A 22,823-nucleotide genomic window follows, 5' to 3' on the forward strand; every position below is an offset into this window, starting at 1 on the left:
AGAAAAACCGAGTAAAACCAAAATAAAGAGAGGAAAAAGGGGGAATAGGTGAGAAGAGAGAAAAATCAAACGTTAAAATGTAATCTGCAGATCACAACAAGAAATAGCATCGTATTGTTAAGTCACAATTTAGATACACAAGAACAGCGTCATAGTAACGGTAGTTGTCTAGTGTGCAAATAGATCACAGTACGGATTACAGGGGAGAGACACAACTAAACATGTTAAATACCAGTAAGTCAACAGGGTGGTTATCATCATTATCTTCATATGCAGTAGTTATCAACATGTGTGTGTGATATTAATATAATACATTGTCCAAAGTGGAGAAACATATTTATAACCCAGATATGGCTCATTAGTCATCGGTAATCTAAAATAGATGCAAACCAGACCTGGATATAAGAACAACTGAGTCACAGTGATATAACCTAGGGCGCCCCATGGGTGAGCAGAACAGCTGCAACGTCACTTATAAGTACACAGCATGGTCATTAAACCAAAAAGTCAAAAGCGCTTACCGAAATCCCAGATGTGTGGTCCCATAGTCCCTGTTGCGGCAGAGAATTGCAGGAAATAATAAACGTCACATAGGTGAAAAGAGGCTTGCAAGGCGGGTCCTGGGCATTCAAGGTCTAAATTCTTGCTTTAATCAGGGGCGGCTCTAGGCTCATTGCGGCCCTGGGCAGGGAGCGTAGGTAGAGGGCCCCGGAAGAGGGGGTCCGGGCGGGGCGGAGCCCGGAGGCCAGTGAAGAGGAGGGGTCAGGGTGTTTGAAAGTGGAACAGAGCCGGAGGCCGCCAAATCCCTGCCAGGGGCCGCCACACAAATATATATCCATCCTCAGAGGATTATTATATTAAGGATATATATTGGCGTGGTGGCCCCTTTTGTTTGGTAGCCCTGTGCAGGTGCACAGCTTGCACATGCCTAAAGCCACCCCTGCTTTAATCCAGCAGTCTGATGAAGGTGGTCTCTGCGGTCCCGGAAACAATCTGAGTTCTGTGCCTCGCTGGAGAATACAACCTCCAACCCGACGTGAAAAATGCCTGGTGCCATCCGAGGGATGACCTCCAAGGGGACACCCTGCTACATGGAACTCACAGCTAATCCGACTAAATGAATACTCCAAGATCTTAAAAATTGGGGATCGACAAACAATTGGAATTCAAGTATAACTCACAGAACATCATTAGGATCAAAGACTGGATTAACCTTAGAAATGTTGGCATTGTTGGCACCTAGGTGTCCTTTTTCAAGATTATTTATTATTCTCCAGAATTTTTGGGAGTTACCGCTTTTGCTGGCAGCAAGCAGTTAAGCCCAAAAGGGGTCAGTAAGGTTAATCTTGTGCTCCCAGAGCTTGCTTTTGTATTGTCCGCATGTTGCCCTGACCTTCGCAATGATGTCTTCTTTAAGCGGTTACAGACCATCAGTCGTAGTTCCCTATTTAGCACCTTTTTTAGGGATCTTAATGCTGGGGGACGACTGTGGGTCCTTGCCGAACTGAGGATCAACTCCTGGGCTTTACTGGTTGCTGTTCTGACTAGGCCTGGGCGGAGTTCGAGGGGTTCTGCGGAAGTGACCAAAAACTCCACCAAGCTACGCGGAGCGCCACAAGTGGCAGAGTGCGTTACCTCACGCCGTTCGCACTGATTTTTAGCGCCAGGTGTTTGTACCACACTGTAAAATCAGCGCAAATGGCCTCACGCGCAGCACCAGAGGGTGCTGCTTCTTTCTGTTCTACTCGAGCTACAGCTTCCTCGATGTGAGCGGAAGGTTTCTGTTTGCGAGCGGTAGCAACCATCTGTGACCGCCTGCATCAAGAAATCTCGCTGGGAAGCAGTCTTGCATTGGATTTTTTGCACTCGCACTCGCAATCTTACGGCAAGCGAGAAAAAAACTCCACTCCGCGAGGTGGAGTTTTTCAGAACTCCACGAGCTCTGTGGAATGCAAAATGCAAAACACTTTGCAAACTAAGTGGCACTCTTATCTACAGACCACCAGAATCACACTCCAACTTCACCAGCACCATTGCAGACTTTGTTGCACCATTCACCCTTGATGCTAGCAATTATATCCTACTCAGAGACCTGAACTTCCAGCTGGAAAACTATTCCGACCCCAACTCAAGAGCATAGATTCAAGATGTTGGAAGCCTGGACCTCACTCAACAAGTTAAAGGCCCTACCCACGTCACCAGACATCTCCTGGACTCTATTTTTACTAACTACTACATTATCTGGGTCAACGAGCCCACACCAGCCCCCTGGACAGACCACATCTTTGTCGGGTTGGCATTCCCGCCCCAGTCCAATGCGGACATACTCCTGCCAGACAAGCCAGCTGAAACTGGAACAGCATCACTGACAAGGACTGGAGCACCGCTCTTAACACCCACCGACCAAAAAAACAGTAACAACCTCCCTAAAGTCACCAGAAATTTCAACAGTTGGATCACCTCCTGTGCCAACTCCCTGACCCCCCACAAACATAGAAATATAGCTAGATCCAGACCCCTGGCTTGCTGGTACACGGAGGAACTCAGACTAGTGAAACACCACTGCAAACAACTGGGACACAAATGGAAAATGAGCCAGTACATCGCAGACAGGAGCCATTCAAATCTGCCCTGAGACGCTACCACCAAATGACACGGACCACCAAACGCGGTGATCTGGTGGACCGCACCAATGCCAGCACCAACAGAAGCAAAGAGGCATTCCTCATTGGGAAAGATTTCACCTCACCATTGGATTCCTTCAACTCAATCACCCCCGCGTAGGACCCATGCAACAGTCTCTTTCAGTTGTTTAGCAACAAAATCACTGCCATTTACACCAACTCTCATCCTGCAACCGAACCGAACAGACCTCGCCAAGCACCTCCCAATCTTATGCAAAGAACCAATGCTAACCACATGGCCTGTCATCACCCCGTAAGAAGCTGCCACTGCTGCCACCATGACGTCCATCTACTTATGGGGCCCCATGGGACCCCTTCCCTCAGCACTCCTACTACAGAGGACTGCAACCCATATTATCTTCTCCCAGTGGTTTAATTCTCAATTGGTTAGATGATTCCTGTGGGCGGTCTTGCCTCATGGATTGTAGAATGGATGCCACAGTCTGAGAGGTAATTGACGTTATTAGCATCTGCAGTGGGCCCGGATATGCCCAATATGTATCCGAATAGCAGGGCTCTATTGCTCCTTTCTTTTTGTTATGGGAAAAGAAACCGTACGTTAGGCGGCGAAGTAAGATACGAAGACCGTACGGTTTCTTTACCCATAACCAAAAGAAAGGAGCAATAGAGCCCTGCTATTCAATCGAGAATAAAACCACTGGGAGAAGATAATATCCTTTAACAAAAGTCAGATTGCTATTTGGAACTCACCAAGTAGAGGATAAGAAATTAGGCAGAAATTTGGATACTGCCAAAACGAAGCATTATAAGGATCTAGCATCAGGATCCATTATCAGGATCACATTAGGATATTGATTATGGAAGACAAGGTGAATGGATCTCTTTATTAATTGTCCTGAAGATGGTGGAAGTAAACATATAGCTCCGCCGAAACACGTTGATGCAAATCCAACTGTTAAATCTGAGACAGGACAATTAGCATAGTGAGAGATTCTTTGCCTCATGCAATGTCCCTAGTTATCCACAGATTAACTTGGCAAGGGTGCATTGTTGCTGCCTGGTTTAGTTTTTCCTTCCGTATAGTACATTGTAATACTGTCACCAATTTGCTGCTATTTTATGTTATGATCATTGAAAATTATGAATTTGTAACTGTTTTAACAATTTTTAATAGTATATTGTAATCTATCATGATTGATTAATCATTTTTAAGCACCACATGTTTTGTATTGAATACATTCTTGTATTACTAGCACATGACTTGCCTTTGGAGTTGTTCCAGGAGTATGAAAGTTGAGTGTTTGGTGTTGATGAGTATATTCACTTAAGAGTCCAGAGGGTAAATTCTTTTTAACAATATCTTTTTTAAGAATATTGTTGTTAATATTGTTTAAAATAATATTGTTGTAAAAAAATGTCATTCTTTAATTATCTTTATGTGTTTTAAATAATATTGTAAATGTATTTGTTATACATTGTTTGTATAATTGTTGTTAATGTTTTTACATATAGTTTATAATTTTAAGTTATTTTTAATATTAATTTGTTAGTAGTAATTTATATTGTCATAGCGGGTTGTAAGGTTTAAAGGGGTACCGGTGGGAAGTTAATGAAGTTTACTTAATTAATAATTAATGTTTGATTAATATTAATTATTTAATTGATAATTAATTAGGAAAATGTAGTAATTATTATTTTTTATGTTATATTCTAGGTGCAGGTTGTTGGGTTTGTAGGGGTATAGGGTGGGAAGGTAATTAAGTAATGATTGATTAATTACAAATTAATTATGAATGATTTAATTTATAGTTATATAAATTGGTTTTTTTAATTTATGGTTTAGGAGTGGGTTGTTGGGTTTGTCGGGGTATCAGGTGGGAAGTTTATTAGGTAATAATTGAATAATTATGAATTGATTATTAATTATTTATTTGATAACTAACTATGCAAATATTACATTTTGTTAGTTATATTTTAGGTGTGGGTTGTTTGGGTTTGTAAGGGTACAGAGTTTATTGAGCAAATATTATATTTTAATTAAATAATAATTTGCATAAAATATGTAATATATTTATAATTATGTGAATTATTTAATAAATATATGATTTATGTTATATATTAGGTGTTAGTTGTGTTTTTAGGGTGCTAGGGTGGGACGTTATTTAAGTAATAACTAATTAACAATTAATTACTCATTTATTATTGATTATTTAATGTATTACTTATTCTTATTAGTCTTATTCTTTGTGTTCTACCTGAAAGGAAAGATCGAATCCATTCTAGGGCTGTTCCTTGGAAGCCTGAGTCGAGGAACCTGGAGACTAGTGTGTGGTGGGAGACGGTATCGAAGGCTGCTGAAAGGTCCAGGAGGATGAGGGCAGCTGTGTGGCCGTGGTCAAGGAGGGTGCGGATGTCGTTTGTGTCGGCTATGAGGGCGGTCTCTGTGCTGTGGTTGCTGCAGAATCCAGATTGAGAGGTGTCTGGGATGTTGTTGGTTTCTATGAAGTGTGTTAGCTGGGTAATGATGGCTTTTTCGATGACTTTGGTGGCAAAAGGGAGAAGTGCGATGGGCCTGAAGTTATTGAAATCCGTCTTGTCTGCAGAGGGCTTCTTTAGGGGTTGACTTTGGCACGTAGGTGCAGGTGCGGCAACTCCTGGTAATCATGTGCCACCCACCTACCCTCCTGCTGACAGCCCTGGTGCATTAGCTTCTTGTAATCATGAGCCACCCACCCAGGCTCCTGCTGACAGCCCTCGTGCTGGAACTCCTGGTAATCATGAGCCATCCACCCAGCCTCCTGCTGACAGTCCTCGTTCAGGAACTCCTGGTAATCATGAGGCACCCACTCAGCCTCCTGCTGACAGCCCTCGTGCAGTAGCTCCTGGTAATCATGAGCCAACCACCCAGCCTCCTGCTGACAGCCCTCGTGCAGGAACTCCTGGTAATCATGAGCCACCCACCCAGCCTCCTGCTGACAGCCCTCGTGCAGGAACTCCTGGTAATCATGAGGCACCCACCCATCCTCCTGCTGACAGCCCTCGTGCAGTAACTCCTGGTAATCATGTGCCACCCACCCAGCCTCCTGCTGACAGTCCTCGTTCAGGAACTCCTGGTAATCATGAGGCACCCACTCAGCCTCCTGCTGACAGCCCTCGTGCAGTAGCTCCTGGTAATCATGGGCCATCCACCCAGCCTCCTGCTGACAGCCCTGGTGCGGCAGCTCCTGGTAATCATGGGCCACCCACCCAGCCTCCTGCTGACAGCCCTCGTGCAGGAACTCCTGGTAATCATGGGCCACCCACCCAGCCTCCTGCTGACAGCCCTGGTGCGGCAGCTCCTGGTAATCATGGGCCACCCACCCAGCCTCCTGCTGACAGCCCTCGTGCAGGAACTCCTGGTAATCATGGGCCACCCACCCAGCCTCCTGCTGACAGACCAAGTGCAGTAGCTCCTGGTAATCATGTACCAGCCACCCAGCCTCCTGCTGACAGCACTGGTGCGGCAGCTCCTGGTAATCATGGGCCACCCACCCAGCCTCCTGCTGACAGCCCTCATGCAGGAACTCCTGGTACTCATGGGCCACCCACCCAGCCTCCTGCTGACAGCCCTCGTGCTGTAGCTCCTGGTAATCATGAGCCACCCACCCAGCCTCCTGCTGACAGCACTGGTGCGGCAGCTCCTGGTAATCATGAGCCAGCCTCCTGCTGACAGCCCTCATGCAGGAACTCCTGGTAATCATGAGCCACCCACCCAGCCTCCTGCTGACAGCCATCGTGCAGTAGCTCCTCGTAATCAGGTGGCACCCACCCAGCCTCCTGCTGACAGCCCTTGTGCAGGAACTCCTGGTAATCATGGGCCACCCACCCAGGCTCCTGCTGACAGCCCTCGTGCAGTAGCTCCTGGTAATCATGAGCCACCTACCCAGCCTCCTGCTGACAGCCCTCGTGCAGGAACTCCTGGTAATCATGGGCCACCCACCCAGGCTCCTGCTGACAGCCCTCGTGCAGTAGCTCCTGGTAATCATGAGCCACCCACCCAGCCTCCTGCTGACAGCCCTCGTGCAGGAACTCCTGGTAATCATGGGGCACCCACCCAGCCTCCTGCTGACAGACCTCGTGCAGGAACTCCTGGTAATCATGAGCCACCCACCCAGCCTCCTGCTGACAGCCCTCGTGCAGGAACTCCTGGTAATCATGGGCCATCCACCCAGCCTCCTGCTGACAGCCCTCGTGCAGTAGCTCCTGGTAATCATGAGCCACCCACCCAGCCTCCTGCTGACAGCCCTCGTGCAGTAGCTCCTGGTAATCATGAGTCACCCACCCAGCCTCCTGCTGACAGCCCTCGTGCAGTAGCTTCTGGTAATCATGGGGCACCCACCCAGCCTCCTGCTGACAGCCCTCCTGCAGGAACTCCTGGTAATCATGAGGCACCCACCCAGCCTCCTGCTGACAGCCCTCGTGCAGGAACTCCTGGTAATCATGGGCCACCCATCTACCCTCCTGCTGACAGCCCTCATGCAGTAGCTCCTGGTGATCATGGGCCATCTACCCAGCCTCCTGCTGACAGCCCTTGTGCAGGAACTCCTGGTAATCATGAGCCACCCACCCAGCCTCCTGCTGACAGCCCTCGTGCTGCAACTCCTGGTAATCGTGTGCCACCCACCCAGCCTCCTGCTGACAGCCTTAGTGCAGGAACTCCTGGTAATCATGAGCCACCCACCCAGCCTCCTGCTGACAGCCCTGGTGCGGGAACTCATGGTAATCGTGTGTCACCCACCTACCCTCCTGCTGACAGCCCTGGTGCAGTAGCTCCTGGTAATCGTGTGCCACCCACCCAGCCTCCTGCTGACAGCCCTCGTGCAGGAACTCCTGGTAATCATGAGCCACCCACCCAGCCTCCTGCTGACAGCTCTCATGCAGTAACTCCTGGTAATCATGAGCCACCCACCAGGTGCCTGCTGATAGCCCTCGTTCTGGAACTTCTGGTAATCATGAGGCACCCACCCAGCCTCCTGCTGACAGCCCTCGTGCAGGAACTCCTGGTAATCGTGGCCACCCACCCAGCCTCCTGCTGACAGCCCTGGTGCAGGAACTCCTGGTAATCACGTGCCACCCACCCAGCCTCCTGCTGACAGCCCTCGTGCTGGAACTCCTGGTAATCATGAGGCACCCACCCAGCCTCCTGCTGACAGCCCTCATGCAGTCACTCCTGGTAATCATGAGCCACCACCCGGCCTCCTGCTGACAGCCCTCGTGCAGGAACTCCTGATAATCTTGGGCCAACCACAGAGGGCTCCTGCTGACAGCCCTCGTGCAGTAGCTCCTGATAGTCATGGGCCACCCACCCAGCCTCCTGCTGACAGCCCTCGTGCTGCAACTCCTGGTAATCATGAGGCACCCACCCAGCCTCCTGCTGACAGCCCTCGTGCAGGAACTCCTGGTAAATATGGGCCACCCACCCAGCCTCCTGCTGATAGCCCTGGTGCAGGAACTCCTGGTAATCACGTGCCACCCACCCAGCCTCCTGCTGACAGCCCTCGTGCTGGAACTCCTGGTAATCATGTGCCACCCACCCAGCCTCCTGCTGACAGCCCTTATGCAGTAGCTCCTGGTAATCATGTGCCACCCACCCAGCCTCCTGCTCACAGCCCTGGTGTGGGAACTCTTGGTTATCGTGTGCCTCCCACCCAGCCTCCTGCTGACAGTCCTCGTGCAGTAGCTCCTGGTAATCATGGTCCACCCACTCAGCCTCCTGCTGACAGCCCTCGTGCAGTAGCTCCTGGTAATCATGAGCCACCCGCCCAGCCTCCTGCTGACAGCCCTCGTGCAGTAGCTCCTGGTAATCATGAGCCACCCACCCAGCCTCCTGCTGACAGCCCTCGTGCAGGAACTCCTAGTAATCATGTGCCACCCACCCAGCCTCCTGCTGACAGCCCTCGTGCAGTAGCTCCTGGTAATCATGAGCCACCCACCCAGCCTCCTGCTGACAGCCCTCGTGCAGTAGCTCCTGGTAATCATGAGCCACCCACCCAGCCTCCTGCTGACATCCCTCGTGCAGGAACTCCTGGCAATCATGTGCCACCCACCCAGCATCCTGCTGACAGCCCTGGTGCAGGAACTCCTAGTAATCATGTGCCACCCACCAGCCTCCTGCTGACAGCCCGGGTGCACTAGCTCCTGGTAACCATGTGCCACCCACCCAGCCTCCTGCTGACAGCCCTCGTGCAGGAATTCCTGGTAATCATGAGCCACCCACCCAGCCTCCTGCTGACAGCCCTCGTGCAGGAACTCCTGGCAATCATGAGCCACCCACCCAGCCTCCTGCTGACAGCCCTCGTGCAGGAACTCCTGGTAATCATGAGCCACCCACCCAGACTCCTGCTGACAGCCCTCGTGCAGGAACTCCTGGTAATCATGAGCCATCCACCCAGCCTCCTGCTGAGAGCCTTCGCGCAGGAACTCCTGGTAATCATGAGGCACCCACCTAGCCTCCTGCTGACAGCCCTCGTGCAGGAACTGCTGGTAATCATGGGCCACCCACCCAGCCTCCTGCTGACAGCCCTGGTGCAGAAGCTCCTAGTAATCACGTGGCACCCACCCAGCCTCCTGCTGACAGTCCTCGTGCAGTAGCTCCTGGTAATCATGGTCCACCCACTCAGCCTCCTGCTGACAGCCCTGGTGCAGTATCTCCTGGTAATCATGTGCCACCCACCCAGCCTCCTGCTGACAGTCCCCGTGCAGGAACTCCTGGTAATCATGTACCACCCACTCAGGCTCCTGCTGACAGACCAAGTGCTGGAACTCCGGGTAATCATGTGCCACCTACCGACCCTCCTGCTGATAGCCCTCGTGCAGGAACTCCTGGTAATCATGAGCCACCCTCCTAGCCGCCTGCTGACAGACCTCGTGCAGTAGCTCCTGGTAATCATTAGCCACCCACTCAGCCTCCTGCTGACAGCCCTCGTGCTGTAGCTCCTGGTAATCATGAGCCACCCACCCAGCCTCCTGCTGACAGCCCTCGTGCAATACCTCCTGGTAATCGTGAGCCACCCACCCAGCCTCTTGATGACAGCCCTTGTGCAGGAGCCACCCACCCAGCCTCTTGCAGACAGCCCTCGTGCTGGAACTCCTGGTAATCATGGTCCACCCACTCAGCCTCCTGCTGACAGCCCTGGTGCAGTAGCTCCTGGTAATCATGTGCCACCCACCCACCCTCCTGCTGACAGCCCTGGTGCAGTAGCTCCTGGTAATCATGTATCACCCACCAAGCCTCCTGCTGACAACCCTCGAGCAGTAGCTCCTGGTAATAATGAGCCACCCACCCAGCCTCCTGCTGACAGCCCTCGTGCAGGAACTCCTGGTAAACGTGAGCCACCCAACCATCCTCACGCTGACAGCCCTCGTGCATGAAATCCTGGTAATCATGAGACACCCACCCAGCCTCCTGCTGACAGCCCTTGTGCAGTAGCTCCTGGTAATCGTGAGCCACCCACCCACCCTCCTGCTGACAGCCCTGGTGCAGTAGCTCCTGGTAATCATGTACCACCCACCAAGCCTCCTGCTGACAGCCCTTGTGCAGTAGCTCCTGGTAATCATGAGCCACCCACCCACCCAGCCTCCTGCTGACAGCCCTCGTGCAGGAACTCCTGGTAATCATGAGCCACCCACCCAGCCTCCTGCTGACAGCCCTCATGCAGGAACTCCTGGTAATCATGAGCCACCCACCCAGCCGGTAATCATGAGCCACCCACCCAGCCTCCTGCAGACATCCCTGGTGCAGTAGCTCTTGGTAATCATGAGCCACCCACCCAGGCTCCTGCTTACAGCCCTCATGCAGGAACTCCTGGTAATCATGGGCCACCCACCCAGCCTTCTGCTGACAGTCCTCAAGCAGGATTTTGGACCCGGCCTCATGGCGTGGTCCCCCTCCTCCCGCATGGCGGGCCCTGGACGACATCGACCCCTGCCCTCCAGCCTGAAGCTACCCCCTCCAACCTTCACGAGAGCCACCACTCATGGTGACCCCTACTCGCCCCACGCTGCTGGTCCGACCCCTATCCCGGGCCACCCTCTCAGGCCCCGACTCCATCTTGGGCCTTCCACGTCCAGGCCCCGTGGCCTCGGCCCGACCTCGGCCGCGGCCCCAGCTAAGCCCCGACATCGAGGCACCAAGATCCGACCAGGGGGTAAAACGGCCACTTGACGGATCAAGGAGAAGGAGAGTTTCGATGGCCCTCCAGCCGTCCCCGGACGCCTGGCTTGGATCGCCTCCGGCCTCCCTGGGCGCTGGCTCCACCCCCCTGCTGGGTGTCTGGACACTCTTATCTCGGCCCCTCTGACCCCCAGGTGCGAGGGTCCGGACATCAAAGGACTTCAGACCTATATCTGGGGCAGCTCTGAAATGGGTCGGGAGTTGTATCCTGGAGTCGAGAGACCCTGAGAAGAACTCGCCTACTTCGAACCCTGTAACCATCTTTGGAGCCCTGGTGGGGCTGCTGCGGCCCGACCTCGCTGAAACCATCTTCGGAGCCCTGCTGGCGCTGCCGCGGCCCGACCTCGCTGAAACCATCTTCGGAGCCCTGCTGGCGCTGGCGCTGCCGCGGCCCGACCTCGCTGAAACCATCTTCGGAGCCCTGCTGGCGCTGCCGCGGCCCAACCTCGCTGAAACCATCTTCGGAGCCCTGCTGGCGCTGCTGCGGCCCAACCTCGCTGAAACCATCTTCGGAGCCCTGCTGACGCTGCCGCGGCCCGACCCCGAGGAACCCCCCAGCTCGAGGATTGAGAGCTGAGCGTAGGGTATCCCTGTACCAGGCTGGTACCCAGACTGTCCCGCTACCCCCTTCCCACAGTACTAAGACCTTAAAGATCCCTCGATCTATTTGTACATATATGGCTGAGATAACCTGCCTTGATTGCTGATAAAGACGTTAAGAATCTATCCTTGTGTGGTGTCCATTTGTAGTGGTGTGATTGCTCGCCTGTACGATCCTAGGAGAGGAACCTCGCCAGGAGGCCTCTCGGCGGCGCTCGGCCAGTTCCATAAGGAGAGGTGGGTCTCGGGGTGGTCGGCCAGATAGCCTCTGCCTCCCCACTAAGATCGCCTTTCTAAAATTGGTGGCAGGAAGCAGTGCGATCCGAGCCGACGCAAATCCTACCGAGAGTGACTCACCCACTACTGACAGAAACACACTACGACCATGACTACCAAGGAAACCAGACCAACCGCGGAGTTCCAGAAGGAACGATTGGAAGACTATAACCACAAAGAATTGAAACAATTCTGCAAGGACCTGGGCATCGCTACCACTGGACTAAGCACCAAGGATGATTTCAAGCAGGCCCTGCAAACATGGGTAGAGACAGGAGCAACGCCACGCCAGAACGAGGATATCACGATCCTAGATAGGCACCCGGAAACCATCACAACCACAGCAGAGGAAAGAAATACCAACGTAAACACGGGCCTCTCCCACGAAGACGCCCGAGAGCGAGAAAAGAATTGGAGCTGGCCCGACTCCGTCTGGATGGAGAACTACAGCTGGCCGAGAAAAAGATAGCCCTTGAGCAACTACGGCTGCAAGGGGACCTGGAGGAGAAACGAAGGCAGAGGGACTTAGAGGAGAAGAAGCTCATGTACGAGCACGAGCGTAGTTTAAAAGAACTTGAGATCAAGGCCAAAAATGGGGAGCCGGCGCCTCTGGGAACAGGAGCCCACCTCCTCCTGCGGACACGAAGGTCCACATCCCCAAAGATGTCATCAGAGAATACTATAAAAACGACGACATCCAACAATGGTTTAAGGCCTACGAGGTAGCCATGACCTCGCACCGGGTGCCGCAAAAAGACTGGGGTGCCGGCTTGTGGGGAAAGTTCGTCAACGAGGGGAGAGACGCCCTGCTACAGCTCCCAGACGCCGAGATGACCTCTTACGAACACATGAAAGCTGCCCTCCTTACCCGCTATGGACTCACCCCCGAGATGTACCGGCAGCGATTCCGAGACTGTAAGAGAATCCCCGGTACAACATGGGTGGAGTATGTGAACTTCTGTAGTAGAGCCTTAGAGGGGTGGATCAAAGGTCGCCAAGTCACCACCTACGAGCAGCTGTTCAACCTCATTGTATGGGAGCACCTCTCCAGCAACTGTTTTGTCGAACTCAGGCAGCATCTCCTCGACAGCAAACTGACCGAGCCACGGAAACTCGCCGTCGAGGCCGATCGTTGGGAAAGCACCCGGGTCCCCCGGAACTCGATGGGAGACCACGGCCGGGATACCCAGGGGCCCCACCGTCCACGAGGCAGCGGAGGAGGCCAGAACCGGAACCGGGACGCCCCCGCGGTGCCTCCCCTGACCAACAGTTCGCCCTCCCTGGCCCGAAGAGGGGCCCCCCAGCACGCCGGGGCCCGCTCGAACGTTATCTGCCACAAATGCCAGCGACCCGGTCGCTATGCCAATGACCCCAACTACCCAATGAACCAGCGATCCAGCACCACTGGTCCGCCAAACCCGCCAGATCGCCGCCGCCTCCCTGGGAGAGGAGAGGGGCGAAGAAGAGGACTATGACCAAGACCAGACCGAGTGGGAGCCCGCCGCCATGTCCCTGGTATGTCTGGGCGAAAGAGACATGGCCCCCCGGGCCCCAATCCCGGCCAACACTCAGAAGTACAGCCAGTGGGTCACCATTAATGGGCACCGGGCCAAAGCCCTCCGCGACACGGGAGCCAGCGTGACGGCCATCCGTTGCCACCTGGTGACCCCTGACCAGATCCTGCCCAATGTACTGTGCCCAGTGCGGTCAGCGGACAATTCAGAGAGCCTGTGCCAGATGGCCCAAATCCCCTTTGAGTGGGGGGAGTGTCGGGCATGCTGAAAGTGACCGTCTGGGACGATGCCCCCGTGGACTTCCTCCTCGGGAACGACCTGGAAAGTTCCCCCTGGACCGACGTCGAGCGGAGAGAGCATCTGGGGATGCTAGGCCTCCCTGAGTGGGTCTGTGTGACCACCCGATCCATGGCCACCCGGGACACCACCCCAACCGAAGAACCAGAGTGGCCCGAGCCTCCACCGGCCGCCGTCTCCGAAGACTCTGACCCTGAGCCCGGTCCCCTGGGGCCCAACCGCAAAGAAATTGCCCCGCTCAGCGACCTCCCGGAACTGGCCCAATGGCGCCAAGAAGGTGGCCCCACACAGGAGCAGTTCCGACAAGAACAGAAAACATGTCCCTCCCTCGAGGGGATCCGACAGCAAGCCGCCGCTCAAACCGCCGGAGACCCCTCGGGGTCCCATTGGGTCTATTGAGACAACGATCTCCTCTACAGTGAACAAAAGATTGCCGAGCTGGGGGCCACCCGGGTGCTGGTGGTCCCCCTCCGGTTCAGAGACTTCCTCTTGAATCTGGCACATGATGTGCCCCTCGCCGGGCACCTGGGGCAGGACAAGACATACAGCTGCCTGGTGACCCATTTCTACTGGCCCAAGATGAGGAATGATGTAAGCAATCACTGCCGGACTTGCCCCACCTGCCAAGCCAGCGGGAAGAGCGGCAGGAAGCACAAGGTCCCCCTGCAACCATTACCAGTCGTCAACACCCCCTTCGAGCGGGTGGGGATCGACATCGTGGGACCCCTGGAGCCCCGAACATCTCAAGGTCACCGTTTTATTCTCGTCCTGGTGGACCATGCCACCCGTTATCCCGAAGCCATCCCTCTCCGGACCGTGACTGCTCCCGTGGTGGGCCGGGCGCTAATGGGGATCTTCTCCCGGGTGGGCTTCCCCCGAGAAGTCGTCAGTGACCGGGGTACGACCTTCATTTCCCGCTACATGAAGTCCCTGTGACAACAATGCGGGGTCACATACAAATTTACGACCCCCTACCACCCCCAAGGGAACGGACTGGTGGAACGTTTCAATCGAACCCTCAAGGGGATGATCATGGGCCTGGAAGAGCCCTTACGACGCCAATGGGACGTGCTGCTGCCCTGCCTCCTCTTCACCTACCGGGAAGTCCCTCCGAAGTCCCTGGGGTTCAGCCCCTTCGAACTATTGTACGGGCACCCCGTCCGGGGTCCCCTAAGCCTGGTCAAAGAAGGCTGGGAGGTCGCCGCACAAGATGCTCCCCCAGACGTATACCGGTACCTCCTGACCCTCCGCAACCAGACTCGGCGGTTCCGGGAACTCGCCAAAAACAACCTCGAGGCCAGCCAAGAAGAGATGAAACGCTGGTATGATCAAAACGCCTCTTCCATTGAGTTCGAGCCGGGCCAACAGGTCTGGGTCATGTCCCTGGTCGAACCATGTGCCCTCCAGGACAAGTGGACTGGGCCCTTCAAAGTGGTGGAGCGCAAGAGCCCTGTCACATACCTGGTGGACATGGAGTCCCCCAAGAACCCCCTCCGGGTCCTCCACGCCAACAGGCTCAAACCTCACTTTGTCCGGACGGAACTTAGCCTCCTGTTGGCTACGGACAGCGGGCCGAAGACGACTCCGAGCCCCTACCGGACCTCCTGAACGCCTCCGAGAAAGACGGCTCAATGGAGGGAGTCAACCTCTCCTCCGCCCTGACCCCAGAACAACGCCGAGACTGCCAAAAGCTGTTGGGACAATTTGCAGACTTGTTTTCTCTCACCCCAGGAGTCACCCCGTGGTGCGTCCACGATGTCGACACCGGGGACAGCCCGCCTGTGCGACACCGGGCCTACCGAGTTCCCGATCGAGTTCGGACCTGCATTCAATCAGAGGTCTCCAAGATGCTGGCTCTGGGGGTGGTCGAACCCTCTGACAGTCCATGGGCCAGCCCTGTCGTCCTGGTCCCCAAAGCCGCCGTCCGTGGCGCTTCTCCGAACTAAGGTTTTGTGTAGACTACCGGGGATTGAACGCCGTCACCCGGACCGACGCCCACCCCATTCCCCGGGCTGATGAACTGATCAACCGCCTGGGGGCGGCCCGCTACCTGAGCACATTCGACCTAACCTCCGGCTACTGGCAGATCGGACTCACACCAGGCGCCCAAGAGCGTTCCGCTTTCTCAACCCCCGATGGCCACTACCACTTCAGGGTGATTCCCTTCGGGATGAAAAACGCCCCCGCAATGTTTCAGAGGCTGGTGAATAAGGTGCTGGCAGGGCTAGAAGAGTTCAGCGCCGCATATCTGGACGATATCAGGTTGTACACCCTCCACTGGGCCGACCACCTCCGGGAGGTCTTGGCAGCCCTCCGCCGGGCTGGATTGACCATAAAAGCAAGCACATGCCAGATCGGTCAAGGTTCCGTGACCTATCTGGGACACCAAGTGGGGAGCGGCCAGGTGGCCCCCTTCCAACCCAAGATCGACGCCATCTTGGCCTGGGAGCCCCCGGTCACCCAGACAGCGGTCCGAGCCTTCCTGGGGCTCACTGGGTATTACCGGCGCTTTGTGAAGGATTATGGCAGCAATGTGGGCCCCCTCACTGAACTCACTTCCAAGAAGCAGCCACAGAAGGTACACTGGACACCCGAGTGTCAGGCCGCCTTTGAGATCCTAAAGACAGCGATGTGTACCGCCTAGGCGTGGGCGGAAAATCCGTTCCGCTCGCGGATTTTGCGGATTTTCGGGAAATCCGCAATCCGCGAGATTTGCGAATTTCCCGCAAAATCCGCAAATCCGCGAGCAGCGGATTTTGCTCGCACTGCTCGCACTGTTCGCGTGAGTTCGCGCCCCGCGAATAAGTGCAAAATTGCAGAAATACGATTTTAGCAAAACTGAAAGTAACTACTTACCAGGTTCAAAAGTTCAGGCTCATCATTAGTAGCCATTTCCTGGAGTGCTTCCTGAGGGGCCCCTCCAGAGTTCAGTTGCCAGTTGAAACTAGTATGTGACCCTGCTCTGAACCTCAGAATAGTTACACATATGCCACAAAGGTCCTGAATTACAGCTAAGGGAGACAAGCAGGAGCCAGGCTGGAAGTTAAAATCCATTAATCAGCCCCTAATTCATTATTGTCAGTTGGGGCAGGGCAGGTGTTGTAACTAATTTTGCAACAATGAAAGCACTTAGCAAGTGCAAAAGATCACTAATCAGGGCGCACTAAGGAAGCAGGTGCCAGCTAAAAAAATATTCTGTGACACATGAATCAGCCCCAAATTAATTCAGGTCACTTGAGGCAGGGAAGGTGTGCTTTGCTTTGCCGAAAATAATGTACACTGGACAACCAGAGGGTGTGGTGATGAAACAGAGGGTGGCATGGGTGGGCCAGAGGGTGGCATGAGTAGTCAGAGAGTGGCAGTGGTGACAGAGAGTGGCAGTGATGAAGAAGAGTGTCCCAAACAGGCTGGACACGTAGAAACAACAAGTTCGCGAAACTTGCGACCCGACAGGTAAGTTCGCAATTTGCGAAAGTGTACAAAACCCTCGCGAACTGGCAGAAACACGGGCGAACACAAAAAAAAAAAAAATCCGCAAATTCGCGGGAATTCGCGGATTTTGCGGATTGCGAATCCGCAAATCCGCAAAATTCGCGAACGCGAGATCCGCAAAATTCGCTCATGCTTAGTACCGCCCCCGTGCTCCAAGTCCCCGACTACAGCCGGGAGTTCGTAATCCAAACAGATGCCTCCGAGCACGGTGTCGGGCGGTCCTATCCCAAATCAATGCCGAAGGAGTGGATTAGCCGGTGGCCTTCATCAACCGACGCCTGCTGGCCCGAGAGCAACGCTGGAGCACCATTGAACGAGAGGCCTTCGCCGTGGTGTGGGCCCTCAAGAAACTCCGACCCTATCTCTTCGGCACCCACTTCCGGGTGCAAACTGACCACCGACCCCTGCGATGGTTGATGCAGATGCGAGGGGAGAACCCGAAGTTGCTACATTGGTCCATCTCCCTACAAGGGATGGACTTCACTGTAGAGCATCGCCCCAGCAGCGACCACGCCAACGCTGACGGCCTGTCCCGCTTCGTCCGCCTCGGCGAGGAGAACCCCCAAGAAGATGGGTGACTCTCCCTGCCTTCAGCTGGGGGGGACGTGTGTTGGACCCGGCCTCGTGCCGTGGCACCCCTCCTACCACATGGCGGGCCCTGGACGACATCGACCCCTGTCCTCCGGCCTGAAGGTACCCCCTCCAACCTTCATGAGAGCCACCACTCATGGCGACCCCTACTAGCCCCACGCTGCTGGTCCGACCCCTATCCCGGGCCACCCTCTCAGGCCCCAGATAAGCCCCGACATCGAGGCACCAAATCCGACCAGGGGGTAAAACGGCCACTTGACGGATCAAGGAGGAGGAGAGTTTCGATGGCCCTCCAGCCGTCCCCGGATGCCTGGTTTCGATCGCCTCCGGCCTCCCTGGGCGCTGGCTCCACCCCCCAGCTGGGTGTCTGGACACTCTCATCCCGGCCCCTCTGACCCCCAGGTGTGAGGGTCCGGACATCAAAGGGCTTCAGACCTATATCTGGGGCAGCTCTGAAATGGGTCGGGAGTTGCATCCTGGAGTCGAGAGACCCTGAGAAGAACTCGCCTACTTCGAACCCTGTAACCATCGTTGGAGCCCTGCTGGCGCTGCCGCACGCCCGATCTCGCTGAAACCATCTTCGGAGCCCTGCTGGCGCTGCCGTGGCCTGACCTCGCTGAAACAATCTTCGGAGCCCTGCTGGCGCTGCCGCGGCCCAACCTCGCTGGAACCATCTTCGGAGCCCTGCTGGCGCACCCGCGGCCCGACCTCGCTGAAACCCCCAGCTCGAGGATTGAGAGCTGAGCGTAGGGTATCCCTATACCAGGCTGGTATCCAGACTGTCCGGCTACCCCCTTCCCACAGTACTAAGACCTTAAAGATCCCTCGATCTATTTGTACATATGTGGCTGAGATAACCTGCCTTGATTGCTGATAAAGACGTTAAGAATCTATCCTTGTGTGGTGTCCTTCTGTAGTGGTATGATTGCTCGCCTGTACGAACCTAGGATAGGAACCTCGCCAGGAGGCCTCTCAACGGCGCTCGGCCAGTTCCATAAGGAGAGGTGGGTCTCGGGTGGTCGGCCAGATAGCCTCTGCCTCCCCCGTAAGATCGCCTTTCTAACACAGGAACTCCTGGTAATCATGAGCCATCCACCCAGCCTCCTGCTGACAGCCCTCATGCAGTAGCTCCTGGTAATCATGAGCCATCCACTCAGCCTCCTGCTGATAGCCCACATGCAGTAGCTCGTGGTAATTGTGAGCCACCCACCCAGCTTCCTGCTGACAGCCCTCGTGCAGTAGCTCCTGGTAATCATGAGCCACCCACCCAGCCTCCTGCTGACAGCCCTGGTGCAGGAACTCCTGGTAATCATGAGCCACCCACCCAGCCTCCTCCTGACAGTCCTCGTGCAGTAGCTCCTGGTAATCATGAGCCACCCACCCAGCCTCCAGCTGACAGTCCTCGTAAAGTAGCACCTGGTAATCATGTGCCGCCCACCCAGCCGCAGGCAGACAGCCCTCATGTAGGAACCCCTGGTAATGATGAGCCACCCACCCAGCCTCATGCTGACAGCCCTCGTGCAGGAACTCCTGGTAATCATGGGCCACCCACCCAGCCTCCTGCTGACAGCCCTGGTGCAGTAGCTCCTGGTAATCATGAGCCACCCACCCAACCTCCTACTGACAGTCCTCGTGCAGTAGATCCTGGTAATCATGTACCAGCCTCCTGCTGACAGTCCTCGTGCAGGAACTCCTGGTAATCCTGAGGCACCCACCCAGCCTCCTGCTGACAGCCCTCATGCAGTAGCTCCTGGTTATCATGTGCCACCCACCCAGCCTCCTGATGACAGCCCTGGTGCAGGAACTCCTGGTAATCATGAGCCACCCACCCAGCCTCCTGCTGACAGCCCAAGTGCAGTAGCTCCTGGTAATCGTGAGCCACCCACCCAGCCTCCTGCTGACAGCCTTTGTGCAGTAGCTCCTAGTAATTATGGTCCACCCACCTACCCTCCTGCTGGCAGCCCTCGTGCAGCAGCTCCTGGTAATCATGAGCCACCCACCCAGCCTCCAGCTGACAGCCCACGTGCAGTAGCTCCTGGTAATTGTGTGCCACCCACCCAGCCTCCTGCTGACAGCCCTGGTGCAGGAACTCCTGGTAATCATGAGCCATCCACCCATCCTTCTGCTGACAGCCCTCGAGCAGTAGCTCCTGGTGATCATGGTCCACCCACCCAGCCTCCTGCTTACAGCCCTCGTGCAGTAACTCCTGGTAATCATGTGCCATCCACCCAGCCTCCTGCTGACAGCCCTGGTGCAGTAGCTCTTGGTAATCATGGGCCATCCACCCAGCCTCCTGCTGACAGCCCACATGCAGTAGCTCCTGGTAATCATGAGCCACCCACCCAGCCTCCTGCTGACAGCCCTGGTGCGGGAACTACTGGTAATCATGTGCCAGCCTCCTCATGACAGTTCTCGTGCAGTAGCTCCTCGTAATCAGGTGGCACCCACCCAGCCTCCTGCTGACAGCCCTCATGCAGTAGCTCCTGGTAATCATGTGCCACCCACCCAGCCTCCTGCTGACAGCCCTCGTGCAGTAACTCCTGGTAATCATGTGCCACCCACCCAGCCTCCTGCTGACAGTCCTCGTGCAGTAACTCCTGGTAATCATGTACCAGCCTCCTGCTGACAGCCCTGGTGCAGTAGCTCCTGGTAATCATGTGCCACCCACCCAGCCTCCTGCTGACAGCCCTTGTGCAGTAGCTCCTGGTAGTCATGAGCCACCCACCCAGCCTCCTGCTGACAGCCCTGGTGCAGGAACTCCTGGTAATCATGAGCCACCCACCCAGCCTCCTGCTGACAGCACTGGTGCGGCAGCTCCTGGTAATCATGGGCCACCCACCCAGCCTCCTGCTGACAGCCCTCGTGCAGGAACTCCTGGCAATCATGTGCCACCCACCCAGCATCCTGCTGACAGCCCTGGTGCAGGAACTCCTAGTAATCATGTGCCACCCACCAGCCTCCTGCTGGCAGCCCGGGTGCACTAGCTCCTGGTAACCATGTGCCACCCACCCAGCCTCCTGCTGACAGCCCTCGTGCAGGAACTCCTGGTAATCATGGGCCACCCACCCAGCCTCCTGCTGACAGTCCTCGTGCAGTAGCTCCTGGTAATCATGGGCCACCCACCCAGCCTCCTGCTGACAGCCCTCGCGCAGTAACTCCTGGTAATCATGGGGTAATCACCCAGCCTCCTGCTGACAGCCCTCGTGCAGGAACTCCTGGTAATCATGAGCCACCCACCCAGCCTCCTGCTGACAGTGCAGATGGAGGTGCAGCAGCTCCTGGTAATCATGAGTAAGGCTCCCTATTTTGTGTTTTACAGATTTTTACAGATAAACACAGACAGAAAACAATGTGTTTTGTGTCTGCATTCATTTTTAAAAGTGAATACCGAAAAAGTGCTTCTTTTAAGTGACTGTCCGCGCCGCCTTTCATGAGTTGTAGCCCAACAGCTGAGCAGATGGACCGCACGGGAAATGAAAAAACAGGAGGAAATTTCTTTAAATAACTGCATGTGTCAACATACATCTGGGTATAATGCTAATATTTGCCGGTGGATGTGTTGTTATGTAATATTTGGCAACTTAAATAGCGAAAAAACACGACAGACTTCAAAGTATGAGTGTGCTACATGGATTCTGGGATTTGTAGTCCTCCTCGTGAACCCTAAAAACATTACTGAATGGCTTACTCATGCCAGACCAGAGTTAATGTAAAACTATTGGGAAGTGGAAACACCCATTATTATACAGTTTAATGTCTTCTTTTCAGCCGGTCACCTCACGTTTTCAGGGGGAAAGTTCGCGAAAGAGAGCAGAAAGCCAGCTAACTCTTTCATTGGTAATTAGCAGTTGTCAATCAGTACGGTGACCCGCCTTTCACACGGTCTGGTGGCAGTAGTCGCTGTGACGTCACCACTCAACCGGATAAAATAGAACAGCAGAGCAGTGATGTCATTATGACCTCAAAGAAGTGACGTCATATTCCTATGAGAGGTGAGTAGCGAGGTCGGGGGTCGCCGGTTCTAAGTCTATTAAAGGCGTGTGACCACGGGCCCCGCCATCATACTAAGAGACACACTGGTTTATATTATGATAATTACTAGCAATATTACCTTTATTATTCTTGTTTTAATGTTGTTTTGTGGTTGTCACTACTATCACTGTCGTTATTATTACTGTTATTAGTAAACGATCACAGATCTATTGATAGAGACGGGTGTTTAGCGTCGCGTGGCATCGGGATTGATAACAAAATTATAATGTAATGAAGATTATAATAGGATCAATAACGCCAATATTAGTAACATCGGTGTGCTCGAGTACAATAAGGTTAGTAGTAGTTGTAAGATGATAACAGGCACGTGATGCCGCTGCTGCGCGCCCATTGGCTGCCGGCTCCCACGGTTGCCATGGCAGGGGAGGAGTCCTGGTGCTGGTACCCAGCCGCGGTCTGTGAGCAGCATCTCTCAGCATCTCGCAGCATCCTTGAGACATCTCTCGGCAGCCGTGGGCACCCAGGCATGCAGCTGTGCCCCCGGGCCCCGGGAGCCCTCCAGACGCCCCGCAGCACCCCGTGGCTGGGCAGGAGGGGGGTGCCAGGCTGCTGACGGCTGCCAGGGGGCTCCCTGCCGGACGAGGTGCCCCGGGCCCCGTGTGTGGGCGCTATCCCCGCTCCCTGGCCCCAGAGGAGGCTGAGGACGCGCAGACTTTGAACCGCGGATCCAGAGCCCCCGGGGGTGCATCGCCGGGACTGCCTGCATCAGCAGGGGACGCTGCACCCCGAACCACCGAGCACAGATCTGCAGTGCCGCGGGAGCGCGCCCGGCCGCGGGAGCGCGCGTCAGTGGAGCCCACGGAACATCATCACGGATGAAGCGGCGGCTGCGGCGTGGAGGCGGCAGGTCGGGCCGGGGGCTGGAGGGGCTGTGACAGCAGTGGAGCCTGGCAGGATGGGCCCCTTGGTGCCCCCTGAGACTCACCCTGGGGGCTGTACCTCCCTGAGCCCCTTACAGCCCGGGCTCTGTACATTGTCTACTAGGGCTCAGGGGTTGAGTGCCCTGAAGTCTCACTCATAGCGCCCCCTCTCCACCCGGAGTCTCACCCAAAGCCCTCCCCTCTACTCCTACACCTGTGGACAAGGGGGCCCTGGAGTCTGTCCTCGTGGGGGGCTCTCCCACCTCCGAAAGAGAGGGGCACG

Source organism: Lissotriton vulgaris, chromosome 9 (genome assembly GCF_964263255.1).
Source record: "Lissotriton vulgaris chromosome 9, aLisVul1.2, whole genome shotgun sequence".
Taxonomy (NCBI): Eukaryota; Metazoa; Chordata; class Amphibia; order Caudata; family Salamandridae; genus Lissotriton; species Lissotriton vulgaris.